Here is a 24,532-nt window from a genome sequence, read left to right as displayed (position 1 = left end):
TGGAAGCTTTAGGATAGAATCTGTTTCTTGCCTTTCCCATTTTCCAGAGGCTGTCCATATTTCTTGGTTCGTGGCTCCCTTTCTCTATCCTCAAAGACAGTAATGCTGCATCTCTCTGGCCCTTCATAATCTATCACATCTCTCTCTGATCACAGGCAGGAAAGGTTCTCTGCTTTTAAGGACTCAGGTGATTACACTGGGCCCACCTGGACAATTTCCCCATCTCAAGATCCTTAACCTAACCACATCTGCAAAGTCCCTGAAAGTATTCACAGGTTCCAGGATTTAGGTAAAGACATCTTTTGGGGGAGGGTCATTATTTTACCTGTAACAGCCACTTTTTGTCATGATGAAATTCACTCTCCTTTAAATTTAATGTCAATAACTGGCTGCCACCTCCAACAAAACAGTTTTCAATAAAAGCTTTCATTTCTTTGGATTTTATTTCTTTTTAAAAATTATTGGCTCAAATTTTGGTCACCTAAAATTGGACTTCAGACCAAGCTTTTAACATTTGTATTTGTAATGAACAGCTATTTTTTGTTTGGTCATCTCCCCTTTTCTGTTCCCAGGCTATATGATTTGGGAGCAGTTGACATTATTGGAGGCTCCACTCATGCCTGCATGAACCAGACATACCCATCCAAAACTTTTCATCATCCAGCCATAATGATTCATTCAAAAAATTCCTCAAAGACTGGGCGCGGTGGCCCACCCCTGTAATCCCAGCACTTTGGGAGGCCAAGGCGGGTGAATCACCTAAAGTCATGAGTTTGAGACCAGCCTGGCCAACATGGCAAAACCCCGTCTCTACTAAAAATACAAAAATTAGCTGGGCGTGGTGCCGGTTGCCTGTAATCCCAGCTACTCAGGAGGCTGAGGCAGGAGAATCACGTGAACCTGGGAGGCAGAGGTTGCAGTGTGCCGAGATTGCGCCATTGCACTCCAGCCTGGGCGACAAGACCAAAAACTGCATCTAAAAAAAAAAAAAAAAAAAAAAAAAAAATTCCTCCAAAAGAATGAATTACAGAACTTAGGCAGGATTGTTCTAAAAGAGGAGTTCTTATCCTGCTGGGATTACTAACCATGTAACCTGCAAGTGTGGAGCTGCTGGTGTCTGCCTCTTTACAGCAATGGAAGAGCATGCCGGAAAGTTGAACCATTAGAGAGGAAATCAGGGTTGGGAGACAGATGGATTCCTGACTCCCTTTGATCCTCTCCAAGCATCTGGAACTTGCCATGACTGATATTTTTAATAAAAAAGCCTATACATTCCCTTTTTTGTTTAAGCGAGTATAATTTGGATTCCTGACACTTGCAACCACATGAGTGTTGACTGATAGACACAATAAAGTTAAGCTCACATGCTCCAGAGCAACTCCAGGCAATTAAGAATTTTGACCTACACTCTCAAAGCCATTGCTGAAGCACTAGGGTACTTCACAAGCTCTATCTGCCCAGAGTAACTGGTGTCATCGTTTATAAAAATACCACTGCTAATTGCCCAGGAGGTTACTCTATGATGCACATGAACCCAGAAAATTTTCTGTAGCTATGGCAGGCAGCAATCCTTCTAGGCATTTGCTTCACACTTTATAGTCATGCAAGTTGTTGAATGCTAGGCTGAAGGCTAGTCCAACATTAGATTCATCTCTTGACTTTCACTGCCAAGTATGATATATGTCTCATGAATGCATGCAGATAGGAGGTATGTGAAAACCGGGGGTGATAATCAAGTAAGGAACGTTTATGTTAGTTAAAGAGCATTCCCTAAACTAAATGAGAGCAGGAAGTTTTTTTGGTTTTTTGTTTGTTTGTTGATTTTGTTCTGTTTTCTTTAACAAACATGTTGTGAATGTCAGGACCCAGATTCAAGAATGGAAAAAAAAAAAAAACTTTTATAGCCTCCTGTTGTTATGTTCTGCCTAGATTATGTGGTTCTTATTTTTTTAATTATTATTATTATTATTTTGAGATGGAGTCTCACTCTATCACCCAGGCCAAGCTGGAGTGCAGGGGCAGGATGTCGACTCACTGAAACCTCCCCATCTCAGGTTTAAGCGATTCTCCTGCCTCAGCCTCCCTAGTAGCTGGGATTACAGGCATGCACCACTATGCCTGGCTAATTTTTGTATTTTTTAGTAGAGACAGGGTTTCACCATGTTGGCCAGGCTGGTCTTGAACTCCTGACCTCAGATGATCCACCTGCCTTAGCCTCCCAGAGTGCTGGGATTACAGGCGTGAGCCACCATGTCCGGTCTGTGGTTATTATTAGAAGAAAGATTTGTGTTCCTCAGCAATTACTGTCTTATATACATAATTTATTCATCACAATTTACTTGGGATTTATTTGGGATCCCTGTAGTACTGAAATTTAAAAGATCTTATTAAAGTTGCAGAATACAAAATAAAGTTGCAGAATACAAAATAGTATTTGGACTGTAAAAACTAGTATAAGATAATACTAGCAGCAGCCTATAAAATACAGGAAGGACCAGCAGCCTTTAAAATATAGATGAACCTTCAAACATGTGTGGAATGGAAAGAGATGAATGGTAAAGAAGCCCTGACTGATTGGGAGCAGGAAGAGAAGATTCTTGGATGCCATACTTTTCCGTTAGGCTTTCCCTGAAGCGAGTACAAAAATAACCATCTTCTCTTCTCTCCATCCCTCAGGGATGATTTAATTAATTTTATTTTTAATTATGTTTGCTTTTCATATCTAATGACTCTCTGAATTTCTCTATTTGTTTTTAAACTATATTTTTCTACTTCTCTAAACCAGTCTAATCCTGTAGGGATGTGAATATAGTTTTTACAAGGTGCTCCTCCCCCTCATATATACAAATGAAAATACAAATGAAAAAGAGGTTTGGTAATAACTGCCTAATGATTACTTTTTTTCCACCCTAGGTTGATTCAAAATAACTGCAAATCATTGATGATTATTATTTAGGAATAATTTTTTTAAGATATTACCTAGCAATGTCATGATTTAACAAAACAGTTTAATTTCTTAAGAATATTTCAGTGAAACAATGTGGAATGAATTTCATCATTTAAACTTCATAAAAAGAAAGAGTTCATCTTTTTTGTTTACTGTAAGTAGATACCCAATTGTGTTACATGGGATAAAATTGATTATAATTTAAGTCATGTCCCACTGTTTTGACTAATTTATATTTCTGCTTAAAAAACAACTTATACAGACTTAAACTTTTTTTTAACCAAAATATGTATTCTCCAGGGGAAAAAAGTTTTATTCTGAACCCAAATGTTAATTTTTTTCTCAAATTGGTCTTTTCTTCAGAAGAGGGACTGTTTAGTAAGATCTGAGGCACACAGTAACTGTATTTATTTATTTTTCACTCAAATAGATTCTGATAGAACATAGCAACGTTTATACAGTACTGCTTTAATAAAAAAGAATTTTTAAGAAAAGCTAATTCAATAGGAGAGTTTGCCATATCCCCCTTACTTGTTACCTAGGCCTTTAGGAAGCCAAGCCACTCTATCCATGAGGTCATGGCTCAGGAACATTGTCAATTTAATTTAATTAGAGGTGCATTTGTGATCATGTTCTATAATGTTTAATATACTTTTCTCTTTTGTCTTTTTGAATAAAAAAATCATTTGTGCTAGTTTCATTTAAGCATCTGGCTAAGGAGAAATTGGAATTTATTACAAAGAAAACACCAACAGCCTGTTTTCAGCTTCTGACCTTCAAAAGTGGGTTATATGGCAAACCATGGATGGCAGATCGTATTTCCCAAGACCACAGTACTATGTCTCATCTCACATGTTTTTCGGAATGTGAACTTGCCACATCCCATTAACAGGTGGAATCTCATCCTATATCCTTGAATCTGCACTGGCCTTACTGACTTTCTTGTAATTAATAGAATCAACCCAATTCCGTTTTCCATGTACATCTGAGTTTAGGATGCTACCCTGCTTTAAAGCTGTAGCATCTCTAAGAGGAACAGACACCTCCAGGAAAAGGAAGGAGCACCTGTGGTGCTAGGGATTTCCATATTTTTTTTCAACAAAATTTTGTAACGCTATTCCGGTCTTAAGGCACTGAGAAAACTGAGGCATAGCCCAAATACTAGGGTTAGCAAAGCTGGGATTTGATCCTAGTTTTTCTGATTCTTTCCGCTCTACACTCTTTCTTCTGAATGCTAGATATTCAAAGTAAGTGTTAACATGTGTCCGATAAGTGGTGGTTAAATCTACACATGATGCTAAACACTGGTGAAGGCAGGGACTTTTGGAATCAGCTTGGCAGTTTTCTTTGGGAATCTGAAGGTATTAGTTAAGCGTCAGGGGAAACAAACTTGAGGCAACCACAGAGGACACCTGAGTCAGGGGAAACAAACTTGAGGCAACCACAGAGGACACCTGAGGTCCCACACAGAAATCAGGACCTGTGTCCCCTTGTGATGCCCATTGCCATTCCTATGGAACAACTGTACATTCAGGGTATTTGGGTAAATATTCGAAGATAAACATGCAGGTTGTTTTGAGAACTTGCTGTGATTTTGAAAACACAGTAAAATTGTGAGTCTGGTCCTGCAAGATTAAGATCAGGTTTGCGTCTCCATGAGGCTTCCACAAGCCCACAAATGAGCTTAGAATCAACAGATTCACTGCTGGGTGATTGGGTTTGAATGGATAGCTGTTTAAGATCTTTTTTTCTTTTTTTCTCATCATATCAATTTTTTTTTTTTTTTTTTTTTTTTTGGTGCAGTGTGATGATGGTTTACTTTTATGGCTGGCAGTTGAGAGGCTGTGTTTATGTTCTTTAAGTTCAGGAGCAGGCCCTCTGGCTTGCCAACCTTGAGGCTTTATGATTAAGCCAGCCCACATGTTGTTCCAGAAACTCTCCAAACATTTCCTCTCCTGCCAACATGTGCATCTCCAAACATTTCCTCTCCTGCCAACGTGTGCATTGTCCAGGCTGATGAGGAACTTGGTCAACAGCCTCAGAGCAGGGCTTGGATCTCTCTTTGGATGGTCCCTTAACCTTTCCACTGCTTTTCTTGAACATATTTCTCTCCTCAGACAAATGTCTGTATAGAGAATGGTCCCTGTTTGGTCCTCTTTTCTCCTCTGTATTAAAGCATTTCTTTCGCTTTATTGAAAAGAAGCTCCCCCTGTTCACTCCCCCCAAAAACGCAAAACAGAGAAATAAAGACGTAATTCCTAACTTTTGCTCTGGAGTTTAAAATTAGCAGCATTCTATAACATATGAAACTAAATTTCAAAATGTGTCTGTGAGTCATTCCTCATTCATAAAATGTATTTTCTTCCTAAACAGCTAGCTGACTCAAAGAAACCCACTCTCGCTGTAACCACTGCCCTGGAGCCAGAGTAGGTGCCACAGAAAAGGCAAAACTGAGGCTAGGGACCCTTGTTCACAGTGAAAATCTGTCCTCATTAGATATGACTTGTGGCCTTAGAGCCACAGGGGTTATTTAGAACACCATACTTTTGTCCTAAGTACAGAATTACTATGGATTTACCCTTGAACCATCTCAGTCACAGTAACCTCTGTCTTTCTCCCTCCCTCTCTCACCCCACCCTTCACTGAAGGACACTGCTTAGCATGAAGGGTACCATGCAGGGATGGGAACGGGCTCCCTGGAAGGCTGCTTTGTCCACATCTCAGCATTTCATGGAGTCAAAAAACCTTCTTGCGTGCTCTGTTGTGTTCATGCTCAGCTCCTTCTCTTGTATTCCACCTCCCCCTTCCTCCTCCCTCCTTCTCACACCTGCAAAACAGGACCACTGCTAAAAGTAGGGCATGATTTCAGTTTTTCTTTTTCCTTTTTAAAAATTACTACACCTACAAACAAGCTTTCTATTATATAGGAAACTCTGAATCAAGGAACAAAACCAGCTCCTCTCCTCTATTAACAGACATTTGGGCCGGGCACAGTGGCTCACGCTTGTAATCCCAGCACTTTCGGAGTCTGAGGCGGGCGGATCATTTGAGGCCAGGAGTTCAAGACCAGCCTGGCCAACATGGCGAAACTCCCTCTCTATTAAAAATACAGAAATTAGCCATGCGTGTTGGTGGGTGCCTATAATCCCAGCTACTCGAGGGGCTGAGGCAGGAGAATCACTTGAACCCAGGAGGTGGAGGTTGCAGTGAATGGAGATTGCATCATTGCACTCAAGCCTGGGCAACAAGAGTAAAACTCCGTCTCAAAAAAAAAAAAAAAAAAAACTGGACCATATTAAGGTCTCTTTCAGGCCCCATTAAATATACTAGGTCTCTTTCAGGCCCCGTTAAATATACTCTAGCAAGTTTTTAAGCTAAGCAGTTCTTAAGTTCCTATGTTAATCATAAAGCCAAAGTGAGCGCTTTCACAATGATTACTGTTATACTGCCCAGTATGTTAAGCTTCTCATTTGATACCAGGGAGAGTCTTAATTAATGAATAGAATCAGGTCAATTAATTACTTCTGCAGCATAACTTATAGTCTAATATTATAAAGGTTACTTTTGAAGTAAACTACATGAGAAGTTGAAACATTCTTAAATATTTTCACATTCTCAAATGATCTTTTTCAAAAGTGCTTTCATAAACTAGAACACCTATTCTAATGCAAAATTTTAAAAGAAAAAAAAATGAGAATCCTCTCTAAAGGCTAATTCCTAAGAGGAAAAATGAAAAAGAAAAACCCAAAATACGATATATGCACTTTTTCTAAAATTGCATTATTCCATATATACACAAGATTCTTTTCCATTGAATAATATTAAAAATCCTCTGAGGTCCTATTTCTTCCTCTAAAAGTGGCCTGGTTACATATGCCTGCTTTTACATCAAGAATTGCTCTGTCATAAGCACTTAGAACCCGAGAGCCTTAACTTTCACCTTCAAAAATATCCTACTGTGAATCCAGCTAAATGCTTCAATGAACTTTCTTTTCCCTTTATCTGGTGCTACTTTTGCAGTGTTTCAGTATGAATTAATTGTGGACAGACGTCATATCCCTTTTTGGCATATCCCTCTTTCCTATAAGAGACTGATTTTTTGTTGTTGATTTTTATTCTCGGGGGGCTGAATATAGAAATTTTCACTTTAAAATTGCCTTAGGTAAAATAAAGTGATTCTGATATAATGTAGGATATAATATCTAGTTCGTTAGATGGAATCAAATAATAGTCATATGTGAGGAGACTACTGTGTAGCTATTTATTTTGCTTGTCTGGTTATACTAAAAGTCTATTTAAAAGGCATAGAAGATGATAAAACCTTTAAAAAAAGAAAAAAGAGACATTAGAGAAGAAATACAAAAGTTGACCTGCAGTTTTAAGCGAAAGCTATAAAAACTTCTGGTACATTTGCTCCATAAAGGAAATATTTTTCAATTCAAAGAAAGCATTATTTAGAAAGAAGAATAAAGTCAGTAGAGTCTGTAGGAGATACTCTATACTAGTAACCTAGTCACCATTATAAAAACATTCTGATTGAGCAATTATATTTATGGGATTGGTCCTTTGTGCTATACCAGTCATTATATGTTCTTTGGGTTTTTCTTTAATAAACCGCAAAACAGGAAACACAGAAAATGAAAAGAATCAGCTGGGCACAGTGGCTCACGCCTGTAATCCCAACACTTAGGGAGGCCGAGGTGGGTGGGTCATCTGAGGTCAGGAGTTCGAGACCAGCCTGACCAACATGGAGAAATCCCGTCTCTACTAAAAATACAAAAAAACAAAAAACAAATTAGCCAGGTGTGGTGGTGCACACCTGTAGCCCCAGCTGCTCAGGAGACTGAAGCAGGAGAATCCCTTGAACCCGGGAGGCGGAGGTTGTGGTGAGCCGAGTTCGCAGTGTTGCACTCCAGCCTGGGCAACAAGAGCGAAACTCCGTCTCAAGAAAAAAAAAAAAAGAAGAAGAAAATGAAAAGAATCAGGAGCTACAAGTGGGAAATTTTCATTCTTTGAATGGAGGGGAACCAAGTACCATGATTAAGGTCTGGAGCTTAAGATGAGAATTGAAAATGTGAAAGTGACTTTTAATTTTTTAAAATTATTATTATTATTATTTGTAGGGACGGGGGTCTCACTATGTTGCCCAGGCTGGTCTCTAACTCATGGCCTCAAATGATCCTCCTGCCTGGACCTCTCAAAGTGTTGGAATTGCAGGAGGGAGCCACCACACCCACCTGAAAGTGACATATTAGTCTGATGGGTAAGTGCAATCAATCTCTTGTGATAGTCACTTAAAAATGCAAATTCCTGCATCTCAACACAGACATACTTATTCAGAATCTCTTCAAAAAGGGCCTAGGGACTTAAATTCCACCAAGTGGACTCTTATGTATGTTAACATTAAAGATTCAAATAAAGCCAATTTAGAGATTTTAAAAAATTATACGAAACCAATTGCCTGTTAATAATTAGTCCTCCTTCTAAGAACAAGCTAAGCAGCAACTGATAATCAGTAATATTTTTGTCTGAGGTGGCATTACTTTTTTTTTTTTTTTTTTTTGAGACAGGGTACGACTCTGTCACCCAGGCTAGAGTGCAGTGGCGTGATCTCAGCTCACTGCAACATCTGCCTCCCAGGCTTCAAGTCATACCCCCACCTCAGCCTCCTGAGTAACTGGGACTACAGGTGTGCACCACCATGCCTGGCTAATTTTTGTATTTTTAGTAGAGACAGGGTTTTGTCATGTTGGCCAGGCTGGTCTCAAACTCCTGGCCTCAAGTGATCCACCCACCTCGGCCTCCCAAAGTGCTGGGATTACAGGAGTGAGTTACCACACCCAGCCCTACTATTTTTTACCTAAGTATTTAATCTCTTGCAAATTGTGCTCTAGATTTTATTTTTGTGCTTATTCATTTCTTAGGGAATACTCATTAAAACAAATAATCATTCAAGACTTTCTGATATGGGAAAAGGCATAGTTGGCTAGGAGATCTGGATTCTGGAGCTAGCTTCAATCTTTTGATCTCTCTGGGTGTTGGCTTTTCTTTTCTGTAAAATATGAATTCGGACCAGAGCAGGAGCTCTGAAGGCAATGTCAGTAAGCAGAATCGGCCTGTGTAATCCCATCAGGAGTAATAGGAGATGGGGCAACTGGAGAGAACTCATTGCATTTAAGGGGTGGCCACTGTTCAGTTCTAACCAAGGATTCCCATGCAAGAATTCAGACCCACTGTCAGAAGAAGGTGGTGGGGGAGGGAGACCATCAGGAAGAATAGCTAATGGATGCTGGGCTTAATACCTAGGTGATGGAATGATCCGTGCAGCAAAATACCACAGCACACGTTTACTTACGTAACCAAACTGCACATCCTACACATGTACCCCTGAACTCAAAATAAAAGTTGCAGGGAAAAAAAAAAAAATTCAGCCCAGAGTTGCCAGATTATATAACTTTTCAAAGGAAGCTGGAAATCTTGTTTGCAATGTGAAATCTCTTGATTGTTAAATGGTTGAGACTATTGCAAAGTATCTAACATATGGCATGGGCAAATACTTTAAGGAACAATTAAAACACTTTGGTTGGCTGGATTTAGCCTATGGGCGAATTTGTGGCCTCATTAACAACCTTTCTAGTTCTAAAATCTTACAGATTTCTTACTTTTGTCAGCTATTTAGATCTTATATTACCATACTGGTGACTCTAGGCACCTGGAAACAATGCAAGTAGTAACTTGGAGAAGCTAGTTACTTAGCATTCCTTTATAGATTTAGATTCTTATTCATTTTCAAAGGGACTATCCTGAGAAGGTATTCAGTAGAATCTAGCTGTGGAAACTTACATTGTCCATTCAAAGTTAACATGTCATGGCTAATGACTATATTTATATAAATGAGTTAAAATTAGATAGGATTGGCCAGGCGCGGTGGCTCACGCGTGTAATCCCAGCACTTTGGGAGGCCGAGGCAGGTGGATCACGAGGTCAGGAGATCGAGACCATCCTGGCCAACATGGTGAAACCTGTCTCTATTAAAAATACAATAAATTAGCCGGGTGTGGTGGCAGGCGCCTGTAGTCTCAGCTACTCGGGAGGCTGAGGCAGAAGAATGGCATGAACCGGGAGGCAGAGCTTGCAGTGAGCCAAGATCACGCCACTGCACTCCAGCCTGGGCGACAGAGCAAGACTCCGTCTCAAAAAAAAAAAAAAAAAAAAAAAAAATTAGATAGGACTAAAGTATCCGAGCAATCAGATTGCCCACGAGTCATTAAGTCTATCCTTTAAGTAGTAGGGCCTGTATTTCCATGTCATATACACCTGCAATGGAGATAGGTAATTAGAACACATAAACATTTCAGCTTTGTCTCACTCTTTTACAAACCGCAAAGGCTTAAGCAATTTTCCTTTATCTTTTTGCTATAATTCATTCCATCTTTAAAGGTTTGGATTTTTTTCCCCCAAAGTTTAGTTTTAATTTGGAATGAAAATTTTTTTTCTTTAATTTCAACTTTTATTTTAGATACAGGAGGTCTGTCTTAAATGTTAGAAAAATTAATGCATTATTGCTGAATTTTTAAAAATAGGCCATTGTGTAACTTACAAAGCCTGGTTTGGTATATATATATGCAACACTGACACCCCGTCCCCACACATACTTAAGTGTGAAAGATTCAATTCAGAAAGGTTTTGTTGGGCTGTATTTATAAATGTTTATCAGATTTCTGTCCCTTATGTTAAACTATCCTTTGTCATGTTGATGTTCTGGACAAGTTAGTAAGTTCCAGTTGGCATTTTATATGATACTGGCTCATTTGATATTTCCAGATTATCAAAAGCCTACGTGTTTATAGAAGAGTGTAATAACTCCTCCCCTTCCCCTCTTTTTGGAAGAGGTCTACGGACTGGGGATCTCTAAAGGTATAGTGAGAACACACTTGGACTGCAGTGGATGTCCTTGTTCTGTTACTAATCCCAGGACTATGGTCAATAAGACCTAGCATTTGTTGATTCTCTGTGTGTCAGATGCTTTATATGTGCATTGCTCCCAATCTTACAACCACCTTGCAAAGTAGCTATTTTGATTCTTATATTAAAGTTGAGGAAATTGAGGCTCAGAGATAGTAAGGGACTTGTCTGAGTGACTGAGCTGGGATCTGGTCCTAATTCTGTGTAGTTCCAAATCCATATTCTGTTCATTACTTCCTGGTGCCTGCCAGTGTAGCTGGGTGGAGAGAGGGTTGTCTGGACCCCAGTTTTCTCATCTGTAAAACATGGGATTGGACAAGATTATCGCTAAGGTCTGCTTGACTTCTAACACCCGATACTGATATTTTAGGGCTTTCTGCTATGGAGACTATGACTCATTCTTAGGCGAAACCCCATTTGGATGTTTTCAGATATCTCCGATCCTGGCTGAGATTTTCAAACAGGATGTTGACAGATATACTTAATATTAATCTTGTCTCTTGCGGTATTTGGATTACTGCCAATTCTGTGTCACTCGAGACAATGGAGAGCATTATTTTCTCTGTTCTTTTATTTTCATACAAACCTACTCTACACTGTTTCTCTTCCTAACCCTGAGCTATGTGTTTCTATTTAACCAGCTCTTGCGTTTAAAAATAAAATAAAATCTTTATTTGCACATTTGGCCAACTATAACACAGATTTCTGAGTACTTTATTTAAATTCATAATTATTCAATTTCTCTCTAGAACAATGCCACATCTTCATAAAACTAGTCAACAATGAGAAAATGATGTCAGAGGACTGCACTACCAGTTGCCAAGTGAGCTACTAGAGCTCACAAAGATAAAATTTAAAATTTCTTCCACATCACCTACATACCTGAAATGTACATACGCACTTCTGATTATAATGGAAACACATTTTGAGTTCATTTTAGATTTTTTAAAGGCATTTTGAATCCACGCTACAGCTCAACTAATGTCAGCATCTTAGATACTAAACCAATTTCTCTATAAATTTAGAAATAACTACATCTGTATTTTTCTGTTCTGCTAGTTCCATCCAGGAGTTAATCTTTGTCATGTAATCAGAATTACATGGTAACAAAACAACAAACAACAGCACCTTAATTATCTCAGGATTGTCTACCTTTTCTTTTGAAATCATGTGTTTCTATGATGTTTAGTCTCTAATTTTAGGGCTTTCTCCACTGCTCCAAGTATATGATAGCACCAGATAATTTACAACTTGATTATGACATAAGCACATAACAATCTTCAAATGATAATTATTGTAACCAACATTCTTTATAGCTTCTTGGCTTTTTTTAGACTTAGTAATTTGCACAACATCTTTCATTTCCATTCCTGTTAATAGTACTCTGATAAAAACCCAATAGTACTCTGATAAAAAAAGACAGTACTTCTGCCTGTCTTTATGCAAGGCAGCAGTACTGGGTAATGTGGGAGGATACAAATATGCTGAAGATGTAATATATACCCTCGAAGAGCTTGTGGCCCAATGGGAAGAAATGGACAAAAATTGTCAGGTAAGCTAAAAGATAGTAAATGCCATACATAAAAGCACTGTCAGTTGAATACCATCATCTAGATGGAGTAGAAAGAACCAGAATGTGGTGGATTAAACAGCAAATGAGAGGGAGGTGAAGAAGTGAAGATAGTGTGTGGAGATAATCTTTACAATATGTTGACCTTATTCCAAGGTGAGAGTGGGACAAAGAGACTGGGAAATGAGGCATCAAAGGAAGTTTTTACAGAGATGTGAAATACCAACATGTTCCTATGCAGATAGTAATGAGGTAGTAAAGAGGAGTATATGATGCACGCATGAGATGAGGCAAATATGTACATCACTGGAAAGATGAGAATGATGAGTCTGGAGCACTAGGTGGAACGAGAGACCTTGAATGGGAGGAAGGACCCTTTTTCCACTGTAACAAAAAGCAATCAGGAGAACACAAGTGAAGAAGCAAGAATTTAGATTTGGTAGTGGAAAGATAAAAGATAAGAATCCCTCACGGATGGCTTGTGTACTCTCAATGAGTCATAAGTAAGGTCATTTTCAGCTGGGCACAGTGGTGCACACCTGTAATCCTAGCACTTTGGGAGGCCAAGGCAGGCGGATCACCTGAGGTCAGGAGTCCAAGACCAGCCCCGCCAACATGGCAAAACCCTGTCTCTACTAAAAATACAAAAATTAGCCAGGAGCGGTGGCAGGCACCTGTAATCCCAGCTACTCCGGAGGCTGAGACAAGGAGAACTGCTTGAACCCGGGAGGCTGAGGTTGCAGTGAGCCGAGATTGCGCCACTGCACTCCAGCCTGGGCGACAGAGCAAGACTGTGTCTCAAAACAAACAAACAAGCAAGGTCATTCTCCTGGGTGTACATAGAGGGGATGAAGAGAGAAGTTTGAAGAGAAGTGTGAGGGTACAGAATAGTGAGAAAGCAATCTATGGGGAAAAAATCATGGCTGCTTTGCTGAGCAAAATTATATGTTCATCTGAGATCTATAACCATGCAAACAAAGTGAAACCAACCAGGTAGCAGTGGAGAACAGAGATAGATAGCTTCCACCAGATGTTTTGTCGGGCAAATGATGGAGACAGGGAATATGAGTATAAGAAAGAAAGTTTTAAGAAATAAATCTAGAAATAAGTGTTGAGGCCAGTTCATAGAGGGCCCTGAATGTCAGGCTAAAATATGTAAATTTTATTTCACAGGCAATGGGAATCCATGAAAGAATTTTTGACTGAAAATGATGTTCCCAAAACTGTCTTCCTACATAATTAACCTGTCTTAAGTGTAAAGCACTGAGTTGGTTAAAGAAAAGAAATTATGAGACTATCTGTGAAGGACCAGAGATTAGATAACGAAGCTCTAGATGGCTAGATGAAGGTAAGCAACAGTGGACTTGAGCCAGACCAATGAAGGTTAAATTCCTAAGCCTTTTTTTTTTTTTTTTTTAAATACAGGGTCTCTCACTGCCATTCTGTTGACCAGGCTGGAGTGTAGTGGCATCTCAAAATACCAATCTTAGGTTTTACAATAGTGATGCTTATCTACAGGAGCAACTGGGAAAGTCACAAAATGACATCTCACTGTAGCCTCGACCACCCAGGCTCAAGTGATCCTCCCATTTCAGCCTCCTGAGTAGCTGAAACTATAAGCATGCACCACTACACCCAGCTATTTTTTTAAAAAAATTTTTGTAGAAATGGGGTCTCACTATCCTGCCTAGTCTGGTCTCAAACTCTTGGGCTCTAGCCATCCTCCAGCTTGGCCTACCACAGTGCTGGGATTACAAGTGTGAGCCACCATACATGGACAAGAGATCTTCGCATCTGTGAGATCCAGATCCATTTGGTGGGAACATCAGACCACATAGGAGACAATGCTAAGGACTAGACCAGAATTGGGCAAGGTATTACCTAAAACAGATGGAAGCAAACATCCATCAAGGGACATATTGATTAGTTAAGGAATGCAGTAAGAACCAGAAAAGTTACCTTGAATACTGGATCCAAAAAAAAAAAAAATTTATAAAACTGTTGACCAGTGGCATGGCCAGAGGAGGTCAGGAAGAGTTCAGAAAGAGGTGTGCAGAATGGACAGGTTCAAAGTGGCTGAAGGGATAGGCAAGCCAATACAGGGGCCAGGTGCTGGCCCAGCGTGCCAACTGGGGTAGGGAGGCCAACCAATTTAAAGAGTAGAATAGAGGTTGGGCATGGTGGCTCACGCCTGTAATCCCAGCACTTTGGGAGGCTGAGGTGGGTGGATCACCTGAGGTCAGGAGTTCAAGACCAGCCTGGCCAACATGGTAAAACCTCGTCTCTACTAAAAATACAAAAATTAGCTTGGTGTGGTGGTGGACACCTGTAATCCCAGCTACTTGGGAGGCTGAGGCAGGAGAATTGCTTGAACCCAAGAGGCGGAAGTTGCAGCGGGCCAAGATCATGCCACTGCACTCCAGCCTGGGCGACAAGAGGGAAATTCTGTCACAAAAAAAAGAGTAGAATAGAAAGCACTTTGGAATTAATGTTCAGTTCAGTTTTATAGGATTGGCCAACTTAGTGACAAAGCTCTGATTTGAACACTGAGCTCTAGATTACAAGCACTCTAAATACATGTGCCATCTATATATGAGTTGAGCTAGTGAAATGAAAAGTCATAATATAACATAGTTAGAAATAAGTCAAAATCAGTCTAATAATGTGGTCACCTGATGAGTTCTTTCTGCCCACCACACAAAGCCAATTCACTGAGACTGTGGTATTTCAGTAAAGAAAGAGTTTAATTAGTGCTAGGCTAGCCACACAGAAGAGTTATTACTCAAATCAGCCTCCCCAAGAACTCAGAGGCTAGGGTTTTTATGGATAATTTGGTAGGCAGTGGGCTAGAGAATAGATGCTGCTGATTGGTTGGGGGTAAAATCAAAGGGGTATGGAAAGTGGTCCTTGTGTGCTGAGTCTGCCTCTAGGTGGGGGTCACAGGACCAGTTGAGTCATGAATCATGGATCCAGGTGGGGTTAGTTGGTTGCCAGAATGCAAAAATCTGTAAAACATCTCAAAAGGCCAATCATAGGTTTTATAATAGTGCTGTTATCTACAGGGGCAACTGGGATAGTCACAAGTCTTGTGACTTCTAGTCACGTGACTCCTGAGCAGCAAGAGATTATAGAAAGGCAGGTCCCTCACATAATCCTAATCTTGTGGTCTTTCATTAGTCTTACAAAGATGGTTTCAGTCCAGGAATGAGGAAGCGATCAGTTCTAGGGAGGGGCTATTATCATCCTTGCTTTCAAGTTAAACCAGAGGTGTCCAATCTTTTGGCTTCCTTGGGCCACACTGGAAGAATTGTCTTGGGCCACACATAAAATACACTAACACTAGCAATAGCTGATTAGCTAAAAAAAAAAAAAAAAAAAAAAAAAAAAAGAAAATTGCAAAAAAGTCTCATAGTTTTAAGAAAGTTTATGAAATTGTGTTGGGCCACATTCAAAACCACCCTGGGCTGCCGCATGCAGCCTGCAGGCCATGATTAGCTTGGCCTACAACCAGGAATGAGCAAGAATGCCAGCCTATGAGGCTAAAAGCAAGATGGAGTCAACCATGCTAGATTTCTCTGGCTGTCATAATCTTTGGAAAAGCGGTTTCAATCTTCCAAACCAATCTCAGGATTTGATAATATTCTTAAACCTGGGAGCCAGCAGCTGTCTAGGGATCCCATGAATATCACTGGCAATCTGAAAGTACAATCTGTTCCCTGGTAAATCTGCCACTCAGGTCCCTTTACATGTTTTCATTTCATTAGCAAATTATCTTTGTCACTTCACAATTAATAAACATATTAAACAACAGTACACAAAGACACAATTCCATTAAGGTTTATTCAATATCCATCTATCCAACATCTTATGACTACCAAGCATCAGGCACTGCGATAGGCCATGAATACAAAGAGAAATAAGACATCATCTTTGTTTCTCTTCAAGAAACCTACAGTACATTGATAAAAAATGAAAAGCAGAGCAAAAAGATATCTATAATAGATATTCTGATTGTCATATGCACAGGTTTATGGGTATATAACTCATGAGAAGGCCAGGAAAAGGGTGGGAGGTGGTAGTGGTGATGGAGACAGTCACAAAAGACTTCTGAAGACAGAGCAGATGAGGTGGGAGTAAGGGTTAGGACAATCTAGAAAGAGGAAATAATGTGACTCCTGCAGGTATGGAGCAGAGTGATGCCTTGAGGGAGAATTCCCTGTAGTTGCATAATGGCTGGAGCTACTACTATCACATTTCCTATTTTTTTTTTCTTTGAGACAGAGTTTCACTCTTGTTACTCAGGCTGTAGTGCAATGGCACCATCTCAGCTCACTGCAACCTCCACTTGCCTCAGCCTCCCAAGTAGATGGGATTACAGGCACGCACCCCCATGCCCAGCTAATTTTGTATTTTTAGTAGAGATGGGGTTTCACCATGTTCGTCAGGCTGGTCTCGAGCTCCTGGCCTCAGGTGATCTGCCCACCTCGGTCTCCCAAAGTGCGGGGATTACAGGGGTGAGCCACTGCCACCGGCCTTACATTTCAGTTAGCTTTGGATTTTGCTTATTTCATGTGGATTTTAATTCTTTAGTATATTGATTTATTTTGTTTTCCCCTTCCTTGATTCGAAGTTCAATCAAGATTTTTTTCACTCTTGCTTAATTTTCATAAGCACTTAATTTTAAAAGAGTGTTTACTATAATGGATGCATGTAATAAATCCAGGAATAATATAAATAAAATTTAACCAAGACAGAAATAGACATGTGGGCCCGGCGTGGTGGGTCACACTTGTAATCGTAGCATTTTGGGAGGCCAAGGTGGGCAGATCACTTGAGGTCAGGAGTTGGAGACAAGCCTGGCCAACATGGTGAAACCCTGTCTCTACTAAAAATTCAAAAATTAGCAGGGCGTGGTGGCGAGCTCCTGTAAGCCCAGCTACTGGGGAAGCTGAGGCAGGAGAATTGCTTGAACCTGGCAGGCAGAGGTTGCAGTGAGCCGAGATGGTGCCACTGCACTCCAGCCTGGGGACAGTGCAAGCAAGACTCTGTCTCAAAAAAAAAAAAAAAAAAAAAAGAAAAGAAAACGAAAAAAAAAGAAATATGCATGAGAAATCAGTCATTTAAAAGGGATAAGAGTATTTACTTATTTATTGCCTTAGATTAAATTAACCAAAAGGAAAGCTGATATAATTGAGGCAACAGAAGACTTGTAGATCTATCAGTTTTCTTCAGGAATGTTTTCAAAGGATGAAAGCTTTTTTATATAATAGAAGTAAAAGCATTCAGCAGCATGTGCTCATGAAAAAGGAAAAAAGAAAACCTCAAACCAGTTTCCATTCCCATGAGCATTTATTCTGATGTGAATTCTTAGCATCTTGATACTGCTTTATTGATGAATAAATTAAGGTACTTTATTTTGTTTGCCATTATTTCCACATATGTATCTTTGTTTAGAACCCACAGCTTCTGCTAAATAAATTACCTCCCTTTGGCTTCAGATCAAAAACAACCTCAAAAGAAGGTCATCTTTTCTGAAATTCAATTATTGACTCTCTCTTGGGACTTACAAGGAAAAGTTATGGCTATGAAAAAGAAAAGATTAGCCCCTTGTATCTGGAAATTTTGTTTATAGCATCAAGATAGATGGATTATATAAGGTCTGGTTTAAATACTGTCTTCTTCTGCTACAATTAATAAAACTAAGCACTGATTCTCACATTCAGAGTAGTCAGCTGTGTATTTCCGCCAATTTCTTTGACAATCTCTTAGATTTGTGGAGTTACGTACATTCTATTAAAAATTAGTATGTTCAATTCTAACTTTTGCTTCTATGACTACGTGACACTTAGTGGTTAACATCCATAAATGAGAACAGTTAAATAAACGTGGCATTTCCATTTTCTCCTGCAATCCTATTTGAATTAGAAGTATAGTGATACTAGATCTAGTATTCAGGAGCATGGTCCTGATTTCAAATATCTTTGAGTATGAATGTAAATTTATATGTCAGAATTTATGTCAAGAGATGTCCTAACTTTTTTTTTTTTTTTTTTTTGAGCCAGAGTCTCACTTTGTTGTCAAGGCTGGAGTGCAGTGGTGCGATCTCGGCTCACTGCAACCACTGCCTCCCAGGTTCAAGTGATTCTCCTGCCTCAGCCTCCCGAGTAGCTGGGACTACAGGCACCAACCACCATGCCTGGCTAATTTTTGTATTTTTAGTAGAGGCGGGGTTTCACCATGTTGGCCAGGCTGGTCTCGAACTCCTGACTTCAAGTGATCTATGTACCTTGGCCTCCCAACGTGCTGGGATTACAGGCGGGAGCCACTGCACCCGGCTGTCCTGACTTTTAGATCTAACAATACGATCACAATACATATATAAGATATTAAAAATTGAAAATTAAAAATATGTATTTTAAAGGAGTTCTCATGTTGAAAGCTTGTTAATCTTTAAAAAATAGTGAATAAGGCTGGGTGCGGTGGCTCGCGCCTGTAATCCCAACACTTTGGGAGGCCGAGGCGGGTGGATCACGAGGTCAAGAGATCAAGACCATCCTGGCCAACATGGTGAAACCCTGTCTCTACTAAATATACAAAAAATTAGCCGGGCATGGCGGCGGGCACCTGTAGTCCCAGCTACTTGGGAGACTGAGGCAGGAGAATGGCATGAACCCAGGAGGTGGAGCTTGCAGTGAGCCGAGATCATGCCACTGCACTCCAGCCTGGGTGACAGAGCAAAACTCTGTCTCAAAAAAAAAAAAAAAATAGTAAATAAAAATTATGAATTAATTAATGTTACACATAATTTAAAATGAAAATGAATAATGTCTGATTGTGGCAAAACCTTACAAAAATGAAATAAAAATTAACTACATATTGTCAGAAATTTTCCAGAGGTTTTGGCACGCATCCAAAGTTACAAAAACCTATTTACTCTGAAGAGCCATCAAAATTGTTCTGGTCAGCTGGGATAAAGGGACTGGAAGGCATTGTTTTTCAAACAGGTTGATGTATTGTGAGTCAACTTAGAGCATGACACATTTCCCTGAAGTCAGAATCCTATTATAGACAGCCTAGTGTGATAAAGAATTTTGCCATCCTATTGCCTTATACATTTGGGGATTTTTTTTTTTTTTTTTTTTTTTTTTTTGAGACGGAGTCTCTCTCTGTTACCCAGGCTGGAGTGCAGTGGTGCGATCTCGGCTCATTGCAACCTCTGCCTCCCGGGTTCAAGTGATCCTCATGCCTCAGCCTCCAGAGTAGCTGGGATTACAGGCATGCACCACCACACCCAGTTAAATTTTGTATTTTTTGGTAGAGACAGGGTTTCCCCCTGTTGGCCAGGCTGGTCTCAAACTCCCTACCTCAAGTGATCAGCCTGCCTTGGCCTCCCAAAGTGCTGGGATTACAGGTGTGAGCCACCACACCCAGCCTTTTTAAGAGTTAAGATAATATAGATTATAACATAGAGATTCTATAGAGCTAAGTTTTATCCCCTTGATCTGTCTTGTAAGTACTTGTTCTGCCTTTGAGGACTGGTAACAATTCTTGTTTTCTTTCATTCCTGAAGCATACATCTATTTCTCTTGCCATCTCTCTTTGCATCCTTTCATTTCCTTGGCCTCAGCAATCTACCTTTTTGAGTTACAATCAATCAATTTACAGTTGACCCTTGAACAACACAGGGGTTAAGGTTGCTGACCTCCTGCACAGTTAAAAATTCACATACAACTTTTGACACCCCCAAAACTGAACTGAACTACTAATAGCCTGCTGTTGACTAGAAGCTTTACTGATAACATAAACAGCTGGTTAACACAAATTTTATGTGTTATATGTATCATATACTGTATTCTTATAACACAGTCATCTAGAGAAAAGAAAATGTTATTCAGAAAATCATAAGGAAGAGAAAACATATTTAGTATCCATTAAGTAGATAAATGGATCCAAGATCTTCATCCTCAGCATCTGAGGAGGACAAGGAAGAGGAGGGGTGGTCTTGTCATCTCAGGGGTGGCAGAGGCAGAAGGAAATCTGGGTATAAGTGGACCAGCACAATTCAAACCTATGTTGTTCAAGGGTCAACTGTATAATAATACAAGTTCAGTCTGTGACTGAGGGCTCCTCCTTCCTTTGTTTGCCAAGTTCTATTCAAAGTTCTCTAGAATAGGAATGGGGCTCCTTCCTTATGTACCAGGAAAGCCAGGGAAAAAAGTAGCCCCTGGAAAATGTCTTGACCATCTTTATGCAGCAGATGCTCTATCGGTGTGCCCAGATTCAGATGATAGCTTGGCATGGCAGGACTTCCAGGTCTTAGTGGAAAACTGGGGAGTCGGGGACATTTACAGCCACAGTTTCTGAGATTAAGAAAAGCATGTGCAGAAGAGCAGTAACATTTTCAGTCTTGCCAGACCTGTTTCTTAGGCTTGCCTGAGTTAATAATACACTTTTTCTGGGATCCAGCTGCATACGAGGCAACTAAGGAGCAATGAATGCTGTTCCTCTTACATTTCTTCTTTTTAGTCATATGTTCTTTGGCAAATATCAAATTATGGCTTTATTTAATTGAGGAATTTAGAGGCACAGTAGGGTAATCTGGTCCAAGCCAGTGTATCTTTAGAATACCATAGTAAATTACCATATACACATAGATTACCATAATGCACAGAGGTATATGTCTAACATACATATTAGATACATATAACATTATCCCACTGGCCAGAAATAAATCCTGTGCCTTCATACAGAAGTCTCCTGCTTGTCCAGCAGGATTTGGTTTTGTGCATCCTTTCTAAATTTGATTTGATAAGCTCAAGCTCCCTAGAAGTATCTACTCTTTCCTCCAAATGTATTCATATGACCAATGTAGCTAATCTCTATCCTTAACCTCCTATCAGGAAACACTGAGTTACTAAATAAAATAATAGTGAGGTTTCTGGGGAGCTACAGGAGAGAATACCATTCACTTTTTCTGCTTTGTCAACAAGTGGTTTATACCAGGGACAGCTGCTCCACTACTGACAGCTGGCTGCCAGTTGTTTGCAACCCCAAAGCCTCCAATTCAGCTTATGTTGACAAATTGATGTCCATCTGCTGATGTTTGACAAAGGAGTGCCCAAGACTGTTCTGCAAATATACTGGAAGGAAGTATCTTCCTCCCCAGCTCCAGTCTGAGCTATTTAGCAGCATTCCCAAGCAGTACATGCCCTTCAGGTAATCAGCGCAGTCTCTGTAGCTAAGAACAAAACCTTTGAAATTGATCAAGCTCCAATTCCCTTGTGCTTTGTCTGACATTTAGCTGGTGCTTGCCCTTCATCCAACCTCTCTGGATACAGAGGCAAGAAGATTTTTTTTTTTTTTTAAACAAACAAACAAAAAGTACCATTCCTAAGGAATGGACAGAAGGAAGGGAACACCATTTCCTGATAATGGTATAATTCCAAAATTAGTCTTATAAACAAAGGAGGGAGGGGACCTTGACATCATTGAATTCCCACAGCTGGTGTAGTTAGAAAACACTGGACCCCAACCAAAAATTTCAGGGTAGATCTTTTTGCCCTTTGTTAATTACAAAATAAATAGATTTCCAGACCTCTCGCAAAGGAAGGACCTAAATAAGTAGCGTAAAAATGATAGGGAGAAAAAAGAAGAGAAACTTTGTACTTTCCTGACAAGCTAAAACAGTGGATGGTTGTCTTCTCCAAGTTTATAAAGTTTAACTAAAACAGGTTAGAAGGCACAGTGAGAGGTGTAGTTTGTCTTCTATCCAGAAAGCTTCCCCATCTTCTTTTATCTGATAACACTCCCTAGCCCTTCACCTCTGGCACATGACTCAGGTGTGGTCCAGGATAATATCCCATTGCCTTGGCCGCAGTAATTGATCTAAGGAGTTAGAAAGGATATGAGCAGGGAAATCAAATTCCTTCTCTGAGATTTCCTTGTAGACTGTGAGAAGGAAGCTCTGTTACCTGGAGTTGGGTGTGAATTAATGTTCCTTGATTGCAAGTACCATAAGCCAGTGCTAACTACCTAAGGAAAAAAAAGAATATATGGTAATGATATAAGATAGCTTTCTGTATTTTTTTTTTTTTTTGAGATGCAGTCTCTTCCCTCTTCTTTTTTTTTTTTTTTTTTTTTTTGAGACGGAGTCTTGCCCTGTCGCCCAGGCTGGAGTGCAGTGGCGCAATCTCGCCTCACTGCAAGCTCCGCCTCCCGGGTTCACGCCATTCTTCTGCCTCAGCCTCCCGAGTAGCTGGGACTACAGGCGCCTGCCACCACGCCTGGCTAATTTTTTGTATTTTTAGTAGAGGCGGGGTTTCACCGTGTTAGCTAGGATGGTCTGGATCTCCTGACCTTGTGATCCTCCTGCCTCAGCCTCTTCTTTCAGTAACAGAAATCATGCCTCTGTTACTGAAAGAAGGGGGAAGTGGTTCTGAGTAGAAACAACAAATGTTCACTATAGACTGTTAAGCCTGGACAGCCAAGGGACCCTTTCCCTTTCTGTGCCTGCAGTAGTCCACGTGGGGTCAATAGGCAAGGAGGGGCCATGGGAGGAGTCTAGAAAGCCCGCGGTTCAGCCTCCTTACCAGCCTGAGCGGCTCATACATCCCTTTCCTGCTTCAACTAGTTTCATTTTGGTTTCTGTCACTTGCAACCAACAAAGTCCTGATCAATGCTTAGTTTTTACGTCAGTGCTATTTAAGCCTATAGGTCTCTAAAATGACTTTTTGAAAATGACAATCACACTAAATTTGTACATATTGAATTAGGCCACAGCCTTCAGCTGGAAGAAGTAACATTTCCTGGGATCTTCTGTGCAATAAATCTCTAAGCTCTGCAGGGACTCCTGAAACAGATGCTTATCCTTGTGGGAAGTTCTGAAATCAGGAAGAAGATTTTGGTTTAGGGATATAGTGGCTCTATTTCAGGAAAATACTTCCAGTGGACAAAGGAAGAGATAACTAACAGGCAATCTCTGAATGAGACCTATAGATTTTTTAACATTTAACTTTTTAGTTAAATATGAGCTATTTCTATGAGGCAAATATCAAAACTCCTTAGGAATTTATCATATTTAGAAAGTACACCTTTAACTGATCACTCCTATGCTCTCTTATTTTTTCCCACTGTTAATTGCTGGTGTGTATTGGTCTAAATGTAAAATATCCCATCTTGGTATAGCTTCTGTATCTGAAAGTTCAGTGGTAGTGCTGTAAAAGTAAATTCCTTCCTGCAAATGGTAGGATAATGATTCCTGTGGGGGAGACATCTCTGCCTTTTGTTTTCATAAGTTCTTGTCATTTTCTGTCAAGGCAATAGCACCCTTGGACGTAGTAGAGAGTAGGGAGCAGAGAGTGCAAAAACACTGTGCTTTTGACTACATATCAACCTGAGCTCCATAAAGTCTGATGATGGTGAGCAGTGGTTTTTGACGAAGTCCCAGCATCTCAAACAGTGAAATTCCAAGACCAGACTAGTTACTTTCTTAGAAAACCCTAGGTAGACTGGTAAAACAAATATCTGTTTTCAGTGGTGAAAGAAGGTTACCTGTAGAACTCTTGGTCAAATAATTGGTTGCTAGTCTGGGGAATAACAGCTTTGAAAGAGCTAGGCTGGGAGAAATTAGAAGAGGAAAAGGTGACATTGTTCAACAGACCTACACCCAAGTGGACAACTATTCACGCCTAGTCTTATTCCAATAAATATTAACGTGACCTCTCTCTAAATGCTTGGAATGCTGCCAACTCAAGACTTTATTTAGGCCCAACGCACTTTCTTTAAAATACACTTACACTTGACAGGGTTGTTAGTCAGTGTTAGTGAGGATTGCTTTAATCACTGTTTTTTTTTTTTTATTTTCTAATGGAGATAAAGTTCACATAACATAAAATTCACCACATTAACCGTTTTAAAGTGTACAGTTCAATGGCTTTGCTATATTAAAAATACCGTGCAACTATTGCTATATCTAATTCCAGAACATTTTTATCACCTCCAAATCCCTCTTTTCCTAACACCTAGTTGCCATAGGAACTTTGATCCTGAGG

General features: G+C 39.9%; 1 protein-coding gene and 1 long non-coding RNA gene across 2 annotated transcripts in view; one reads left to right on the top strand and one right to left on the bottom strand.

The window, feature by feature from the left end:
- Positions 1-24,532, bottom strand: part of CCDC192 (coiled-coil domain containing 192) — a 240,149-nt gene that overhangs the window by 37,211 nt on the left and 178,406 nt on the right. The gene's annotated exons all lie outside the window — the stretch shown is intronic.
- LOC117980371 (uncharacterized) overlaps positions 8,083-24,532 on the top strand; it is a 71,259-nt gene continuing 54,809 nt past the window's right edge. The window contains exon 1 of the long non-coding RNA XR_004671641.2: positions 8,083-8,210. This is a non-coding gene — a long non-coding RNA (uncharacterized LOC117980371). The remainder of the gene's footprint in view (positions 8,211-24,532) is intronic.

The sequence above is a fragment of the Pan paniscus genome, chromosome 4, assembly GCF_029289425.2.
Source record: "Pan paniscus chromosome 4, NHGRI_mPanPan1-v2.0_pri, whole genome shotgun sequence".
NCBI lineage: Eukaryota > Metazoa > Chordata > Mammalia > Primates > Hominidae > Pan > Pan paniscus.
This window is presented reverse-complemented; position numbering and strand designations above follow the sequence as displayed.